Genomic DNA, 9,495 nt, shown 5'->3' on the forward strand with positions numbered 1-9,495 from the left:
ACTTGTATTATATGCTATTGATAGATCTCCTTGAATGAGTGGCATGGCTGTGTGAGTGCAGAGCTGCGCTGAATTTAAACAACCACTGCTTTCAGTTAAAAGCACATTCAGGTAAGGTGGGGGATGTCTTGAGTTTAGGGGCATGATCTTTATCAGGGGTATTAAATTAAAATTCAAGGAGGTCCAGTCACTAGAATTTTCTTCTGGCTGAGGTCCAGATGGGGTGTGCCCATCAGTGTGTGCCCTTACATTAGGTGTCGCCATCAGAGTGCAACATTTAATCATGTATTCCCATCACATCAGATGTGCCCATCAGAGTGCTCCTTTACATCAGTTGTCCCCATCAGAGTGCCCCTTTACATCAGTTGTCCCCCATCAGAGTGCCCCTTTACATCAGGTATCCCCATCACAGTGCCACATTACATCAGGTATTCCTGTCAGAGTGCCCCCTTACACTCAAAGTACCCCTTTCCATCATATTTCCCCATCAGAGTGCCCCTTTACATTATATTCCCCATCAGACTGCCCCTTTCCATCATGTGCCCATCAGACTGCCCCTTTCCATCATGTGCCCATCAGACTGCCCCTTTCCATCACATGTGCCCATCAGACTGCCCCTTTCCATCACATGTGCCCATCAGAGTGCCCCTTTCCACAGTATGTACCCATTTGTGCCCCTTAACATAAAATGTGCCCATCAGAGTTTCCCTTAATATAAAATGTGCCCACCAGCATGCCCCTTATTTTATGTTAAGGGGCACTCTGATGGTGCATTTATATTAAGGGGCACTCTGATGGGTACATTTTATGCTAAGGGACACTCTGATGGGCACATTCTGTGTTGTGCCCATCAGAATGCACCTTAACATTAAATGTGCCCATCGGCAAGACCCGTTAACAATAAATGTGCCCCTGTAAGACCACACCCTACCTTGAGGGCAGACGGGCTGTGCTGGGATCCTTGCTGAAGGATGCTTGTGTACAGGCAGGGAGTGGGAGCTGGAGAGAGAGTGAGCTGCAAAGGGCGGGGCACACACGTGTTGTCATCGGTTGCCGTAACGACCGCCCTGCTCCGTGGCATTTCTGTCATTGCAGACTGGCGGTCCAGAAGGGATCGCTGCTGGGGCCGTTCTCAGACCGCGGTCCGCCATTTAGTGACCGCTGATCTATATCACTCTAACATGAAAACTGGTCACAAATGTGGACTATGCCTGTAAAGAAACGAAGATCTTTCCGAACATGTCAAACCATGCCACTACAGGTGCAGGGTTGTGCTTCTCAAGGGTCTCTGGGTGTAACACAACATGTGCATGCAACAAAGGAGCTTTGTTTTTTAAAGGAAACCTGGTATTGAAAATGCAGTTAATTAAGGATAGTAGAACAAATATTGCTGCTGGACGTGTAAGGTTGTCATAGTATTACTATCTTAAGGTATTGACATCGATGTAGGTCATCTGGTTCCTGGAAAGGCAGCTTCTACACCCCAGAGGATCTCAATGATCTTCTTGGCTTGTAATGTAACATAACAGAAATGTAAATTGAAGCACCACACCACCACTACTAAAAGGTCCAGATATTACTTCCAACAAAGGTCCGGGGGACAAATAAAAATAAGTAACTGAAATATCGATCCCTTCCTCAGAGTTTGAGAATGAAAACAATGTAAATGGACTAGACGTGAACTGGGCATTTTATGATGCTTCTTCCAGTGTGATTACAAGCACAGGACTTGGCAACAACCAATTATATTGTTTCTAGCCTCAAACTCCGAAGACTGGGTTGGTTTTGTACCTCCAAAACAAGTTTGCCACTTTTTCGAATGCCCTCCCCTGACCTTTATTGGAGTAAAGTCACATCTGGACCTTTTAGCAGTGGTGTTTTGCACCAGCTTCAGATTACATTTGTTACATCACACTACAAGCCAATGAGAAACAAAGATGTCATTACCGATGACCTGCAATTTATTCTATCCCTATGGCTTCAGCAAGACCTTGACTTGGACATATGCAGGTAAGTTCCCTCCTGATTTTAATTTCTGTTTACCTACTCCATGCAAGCAATTCAGAAAGTATTAATTAGAGACGGCACCAACATGACATCCAGGAAACTAGCAATTTCAGAAGGAGGTAACCTTAATGTTACATTTCATTTAAAGTGGATCTAAAGCCTAAACATTTTTACCTTAATGTATTTCCTACATTAAGGTAACTAAAATCTTGGGTAGTAGTATCACCCTCTCACCCCCTTCTATACTTACCTAAGCCCTCACTAGATCCAGAGTTGTGTCCATCTGTAGTGGCTCTCCCAGCTTTCACAGGCTTTGCTAAGGGAGCAGGAGCCATTGGCTTCTGCTGCTGTCAGTCAAGTCCTGTGACAAGGAGGCAGGACCAAGCTGCGCTGTCTGGGTCTATGGATGCATGCAGCATGTGTCCGCAGGTGTGCCACAATTGGAAGTGGCTTGTGATGGTGGCACACCAAGAAGTGGCGGAGACAGGGCCGCTCTGTAATTCTGTTGCACAAAGCAGATAAGTACAACGGGTTTTTTTTTTTATCTGGCTAGCTGGATTATTTGTTGGGGAATTTTGTATTGTGAATCACCCCTACCAGAATTCACCTTTCCTAGTAATAAAGTGATTTGCGTAGCTGTCACAATTTTTTCTGAGTTTAGTTACACACTTGAAATTATCTTAAAAATGATTTGGCTTTCAGCATGTATTCTATTTTTCCCACAATGCATTTGTCAGTTACATTCAGTTGAGGTTTGGATGTGTTTTAGGATGTACTACCATAAAGTTCTCTTAGATATCATCGTCTGCACTGACTGCACAGAAATAGTGAAGGAAAACATGGCACCTGCCCCAGTCTATGACTTGCTATAATGCAAGGATTAGGTGAACCGGGTGACGCATGTCAATAAAGGAAAAAATAAAGTGTTCATAAATCAACTTGCAAGCCAGCTTGCCAACAACCAAATTAACCTAACAGTATGCGTTAAAAGCAGGGGTTTAGTTAGCACACATTTGCAAATGCATACGTAAGCCACAGAGCCACATCAAGGCACCCTGGTAATCTGTGGTTCCTAACTCAATAAATTTGAGTCCCCATAGTAGAGGCACATGCATGTAATGGATAGACCTGGGGCAGGTGCACATTAGGGAGCCCACCCCTCTTAAAGGCACAGGAGCGAAAAGAACACCCGGCATATAGCACAATGGCAGCCAGGGTGCTCAGTGCACCCACGGGCCTAAAAACTAATGGTGAAGGAAAACATGGCACCTGCCCCGGTCTATGACTGGCTATAATGCAAGGATTAGGTGAACTGGGCGACGCATGTCAATAAAGGAAAAAATAAAAAAGTGTTCATAGATCAACTCGCGGGTGCACTGAGCACCCTGGCTGCCATTGTGCTATATGCCGGGTGTTCTTTTTGCTCCTGTGCCTTTAAGAGGGGTGGCTCCCTAATGTGCACCTGCCCCAGGTCTATCCATTAAATGCATGTGCCTCTACTATGGGGACTCAAATGTATTGAGTTAGGAATCACAGATACTCAGGGTGCCTTGATGTGGCTCTGTGGCTTACGTATGTATTTGCAAATGTGTGCTAACTAAACCCCTGCTTTTAATGCATACTGTTAGGTCAATTTGGTTGTTGGCAAGCTGGCTTGCGAGTTGATTTATGAACACTTTTTAATTTTTTCCTTTATTGACATGCATGGAAATAGTCACAGATGTTTAAAAAAAGAAAATAGTTGTCTGTATATGACCAAACCTAACATTAAAAAATATATACTTAAGACTTAAAGTGCAATCAAATGCATAAAAAATGTACAAGAAACTGCAACAGTGTATACATGTCCAGTCTAGAGACTAAAGCGGTATTAGTGTAGCTTTATACAGAACAGGTTACTTTTCCTGCTAAACACAAAGTGCAAAGCTGTAAAGGGCTTTCGTTGTTGCCTCTGCTAAGTTTTTCTTTCTACAAATACATACAGCATTGCCAGTGACTCTTTATTTGGGGTACTGCATGTAGTTAGGTTTTTTACACCACTTAGCCTATTATTTTTCTAAATCTTTCCAAATTCCATGCCAGCCAGTATCAATGACTTCCATCTCATTTACATTTTGTATAGTGTTGTCTATGCTGCAGACTGGAACCAATAAACATATACTGTATCTCAATGCCTTCCTGAATACTCCCGCTTCTAGCAAATGGTCATTTTATGTTTATTTGATACAAAAATTTAAAAAAAGTAAACTTCATTTATTTATACAGAGCAATTTATAATACGTTTATTTTACAAATGTTCTTATATTCAGAATAAATACTTCATAAATGGAAATTGTGCAAGCCTGGAGTCTTATTGGAATATCATGTGATGCCATCCTTGGAAAGATCAGAGTGGTTTTTGTGCAGGATCAATGTGACTTCCATTAAAGCAAACTCTCAGTGGAATGATGCAGCATCCATACAACAAATCCTCTCCGCCTCACAAAGCTCACTCCTCTCTATCCACAGGGTGGGGTGGTGCAGGCACAGCATGTTACAAACAAATGCCACAGTAACTCTTCTGCTTCTATTCAATAATGTGTCAACAAGCAGGAGCAACCTGTGTGCGTGGCTTTTGCTTCATTGTACAGTATAGTGCTCTATTACAGTGTACAGTGTCGTATGACCATGCAATTGTCAAACTGCGACAGCAGAAAAAAAAGCTGAAAATTGGCCTGGGCAGAAAGGGGGTATAAGTGTCCAGTAGGCAAGTGGTTAAACTCACCTGTATCAATTAACAGGTGCTGACAATATAGAAATCACACAACGAACCAGATAAAATGGTGAAAAGTTGACTCAACCTTTCTGTTGTGTGTCTCTGTGTGCCACATGAAAAAGAGAGAGCAGCAAAGAATTGTCTAAGGAACAATTTGAGAACAAAAATTGTGATAGTGAAAGTCCATCCCCAGAGTTTTTTTTTTTTTTTTTTTTTTTTTTTTTTTTATTGTAAGTCATTTTTATTATATTTAAAGTCAGCAGTGCAAAATGATAATGGATTTTACAACTATAAGGACATAAGGCTTTATAGAAAATATATTGACACTAAACTCTGGTTTAAAGAAAATGTTATTCAGGTATGTATTCTTAACTCAAAAAGTACCTTCTATTGCTCTTAGCTTCCTTTTTTAATGTAATCTTTATTTAGGATATAGAAACAGTACAGAGAGAGTCAAATATATATATGTCTAAATCAATATGAGCAGAAAGAATCATGAGGCAAGGTCTAGTCTTCCAGTAGCACTGGCAGCCAGGCTTAAAATATACACGTCTTCATCACAGAATAGGGACTAGCGGCATAATGAGCTAACTTGGAGACCAGAAAAACAAAACAAATGAAGGTATCCAGGGTAGCCAATATGAGATCTCATTACAATACGTAAACACAAACATCTCAAACACATCTAGGTCGCGGGCAGAAAGGAAAAAGGTGTCAATAGGCACAAGTAAAAGGAGGCCCCATATGGCGCCCCGTAAAGGGGACAGCGGCAGGAAGGGAAAATCATGATTGCAGAAGTGCCTGGAAAAGTTGTCAAAGCTTGTAAGGGTGGGCCTAATCTGTTAGGTGAGCCTGTGTGAAAAAGAAATGGCGCAACTGGCGTTTCCAGAAATCAAAAGAGAAGCCCCCAAAGCGCTCTCTAAGAAATGTAAGTGAGGCCAGGATACCTCCCTCCATAAAATGAGACAAACTAATGTTTCCATCCCTTACCCATGGTCCAAAATAGTAAACCATAGGAACACCTCTACCGCTCTATCGTGCCAATGGTGAAATAGGGTGGGCTATTGATAGCGACCTAATTAGCCTACCCCAGACCACTAGAACATGGGTGGTCAACTGAGAGACCCCATCTGAGAAACCCCTAGCACCTGAAGGGACCCAAGGAGCTCAGGACAAGTTCCCACTATAGGTTTTTTTTCAAGGGAAACCCAGAGCTTAGAGGAAACATGAAACCTCTAGTTGAGGATCTACTGAAGTGCAACTGCCCTATAATAGAGTTGTATATTGGGTACACTCAATCCTCCTGTCCTTTTAGACAGTTTCAATATATGCCAGGCCAACTGTAGTCTCTCGCCACCCCAGACAAACAAGGTAAAGTGATGACGATGCTCCAGCAAAAAGCATTTAGGCAGGGAGATAGGTACCATCTGCAGGAAGAAAAGTATATGGGGCAAAATAGTCATTTTTTATAATATTAATTTGTACTATCCATGTAAAAGTCACCCTATCCCATGCCTGTAAGTCATGACAAATGCTACCCAATCAAGGGGCATAATTAAGAGGCGTAAAGAGAATCTACACGGTCAGTGAGGTGGATAGCTAAGTACATTAGAGAGTTAGGTGTCCCAAGTGAATGAAAAGGCACCCTGCAGGGTGGAAATGAAATTTGGAGTGTAACGGGGTTAGCTCGGCAGCAGGTGTGTGACCCCCTGGATGAGTTCACAACACAAAAACAGGCACAGCAAAACAGCAATTTAGGTGAGAAAACAAAAAGGTGTGGTTTATTTACACTATTTACAAGAGGAAAAACATCAAAACGAAAAGAAACATGAAAATAAATCCTTGCCAACTTGGCCACTTACTAAACAGAGCTTCCCTCGCTATCAACTAGGTGCAGCCTTGTGCTGCACCTAGTCCCTATCTCCGTTATTTAGGTTGGCCACACAGGTGTTTGTTTCACCGCACAGACAGATATGAAGCTCCCCAGTCTACTCAGGCACAGAACTGGTTCCAGGATGGAGCAACTCCCTATGCAGGCTGGGAAGTTTTATAGAGGCCCCAATGAGCTCACTTGCTTCAGCTGGGCTCATTTCCTCACTGCTGAAGGGCTCAGTGTCAGGGCAGGAGCCGAGGAACGGACAGGCAGGCCTAACAATGTAACGCACTGGCTGACGACAACCACTACCCACAGACCGAAGTCCCCCAGGGCGCCGAGTCTAAGTCCCAGGCTGCCCTTCACCAGGGCCCCTGATGGTGGGGATGGACTTGACACAGCCAGGAACCAGGTCGCGGCCCCCGAGACACCTCAGCTGCGGTAATGGCCGCCGCCAATGGCGTGTAGCTGGTGGAAGAGAGAAAAGAGTAGTCAGACAAGCCGGGTCAACAACAACAGGACAAAACAGTACAGGACAGCAGGCGAGAATCACAGGTCACGAGCCGGGTTCAGCAACAGAGGGTCAGATCAAGGGAGAATACAAAAAATAGTCACAAGCCGAATCAGATACCAGGAGAGTCCCGAGAGTCAGAACAGAGTAATAGCAACACAAAGACACAAGACACAAGTGCAAAGAGCATGTGCGGGCCACAGGCTTATATGTCATCAGCCACACCCCTCTGGGGGATGGACCACAGAGACCTGAAGGCATAAAAGGATTCCCATCATGCACAGCAGAATCCAAGATGGACGCCAGCACATGGAGTAACATAACCTCAGGGAAAAGGTAGGACCTTGACACTCAGCACTTCTCCCTAGTGGAAAAAATCCACATAGAGCCTGAATCTAGGACAAATGTACCTGCCATCCTGGACGCAATCAGGTGATTTTACCTGCCTACTGTCACAGGAGATATAGTAATCTGCAAAATTTCAGATTTCACAGAATTGGTCTTAAAGTTGGACACTTGGCCATAGGCAGTTAGTTCCTCCAGCAGGTTTGGCAGTGAGACAGTGGGGTCTGGTACAAAAGGATATAATCTGCATCAGAGCCTACCAGAACTCCCCTAATGTTTTGGTTAGCCCGGATTTTCCAAAGTAAGGGTTCCAAGACAAAAGCGAACAGAAGAGGAGAGAGTGGACACTCCTATCTCGTGCCATTCCTGATGGGGAACACCGCAGAGAGGGATCCATTGACCCTGACCTATGCTGTTGGGGAGGAATAAAGCATGGCAATCCAGCTTAACATACAAGGACCTAGGCCTAGGTTCTCCAAGACAGCTCTAAGAAAACTCCAATCCACCCTATCGAACGTTTTCTCAGAGTCTGTAGCAAGAATCAGATAAGGAGGAAGATGATCATGCATACGTGCCCAATGAACAAGCTGGATTGTCTGATGGAGTTGTAAAAAAACAAAACCTCAGCGCTCAGGACTTCCTATTTACCATATAAAACCCCGTGAGATGCTGCTGTGCACAGGTACAAAAGACCAAAAACTTTTAACAATGAAAACCAGCGCAAACCCACATGATCAATTACATTACTCAGTGTAAAAAAACATTAATGTACTAATAAAATTATATATAATAAATTATATATAAATTATGTTGATACAAAAATATATATATAAAATTATGAGTCCAGTGAAAAAACAAAGTGACAAAAAATCAGAAAAATCCCAGAAAGTATATATATATATATATATATATAATTAAAGTCCCGTGACAAAATTAATCAAATTAATTTATAATATATTTTCCATATGATTCTTCCGTGTTACGGATCCCTTCACCATCCACCAGTGCAGAAATCAACATTAACCGCACTCACCAGATAATGGTGAGTCACACGCCTTTCAGGATTGTTAAGGGCTCCTGGACCCCCTTTACTTTCTCTGAGACCTCCAAGTGCTGTTTCCTCTCATGTCTAGGTACCTCTTCTGCTTACTCCTCTCACCGAATCCCCCAAAGGAAAATCAGGAAGAAGAAAAGACCATAGCGTGATACCGCAGTAACTTCTCCTCAAATTAATCTCTCCAGACCACTCACATTCTTTTGCGGGATATAGCCCGCTTTTTATTCAAAACAACAGCGATTCTCTTCAAAATTGATCCACTTTTCATGTACACCGATTATATAAGGATTATATAAGGACCCCACAGTTTAGTGTGCAGCAGGATGGCAGACCTCAGCTACAGACTCTTCTCCTTAGACTAAGATGGCCCCTTGGAACGCACCGCTCGGCGTGCGCTCCACTCACCGGAAATGACGTCAGACGACGGACCAGGCAACCGGAAGTGCGTCAACGCGTTTCGCCCCACCCACAGGGCGTTATCAAGACGCCCTGTGGGTGGGGCGAAACGCGTTGACGCACTTCCGTCGTCTGACGTCATTTCCGGTGAGTGGAGCGCACGCCGAGCGGTGCGTTCCAAGGGGCCATCTTAGTCTAAGGAGAAGAGTCTGTAGCTGAGGTCTGCCATCCTGCTGCACACTAAACTGTGGGGTCCTTATATAATCCTTATATAATCGGTGTACATGAAAAGTGGATCAATTTTGAAGAGAATCGCTGTTGTTTTGAATAAAAAGCGGGCTATATCCCGCAAAAGAATGTGAGTGGTCTGGAGAGATTAATTTGAGGAGAAGTTACTGCGGTATCACGCTATGGTCTTTTCTTCTTCCTGATTTTCCTTTGGGGGATTCGGTGAGAGGAGTAAGCAGAAGAGGTACCTAGACATGAGAGGAAACAGCACTTGGAGGTCTCAGAGAAAGTAAAGGGGGTCCAGGAGCCCTTAACAATCCTGA

The sequence above is a fragment of the Staurois parvus genome, unplaced genomic scaffold (genome assembly GCF_062004578.1).
Source record: "Staurois parvus isolate SC_StPar_1 unplaced genomic scaffold, SC_StPar_1.0 ptg000354l, whole genome shotgun sequence".
Taxonomy (NCBI): domain Eukaryota; kingdom Metazoa; phylum Chordata; class Amphibia; order Anura; family Ranidae; genus Staurois; species Staurois parvus.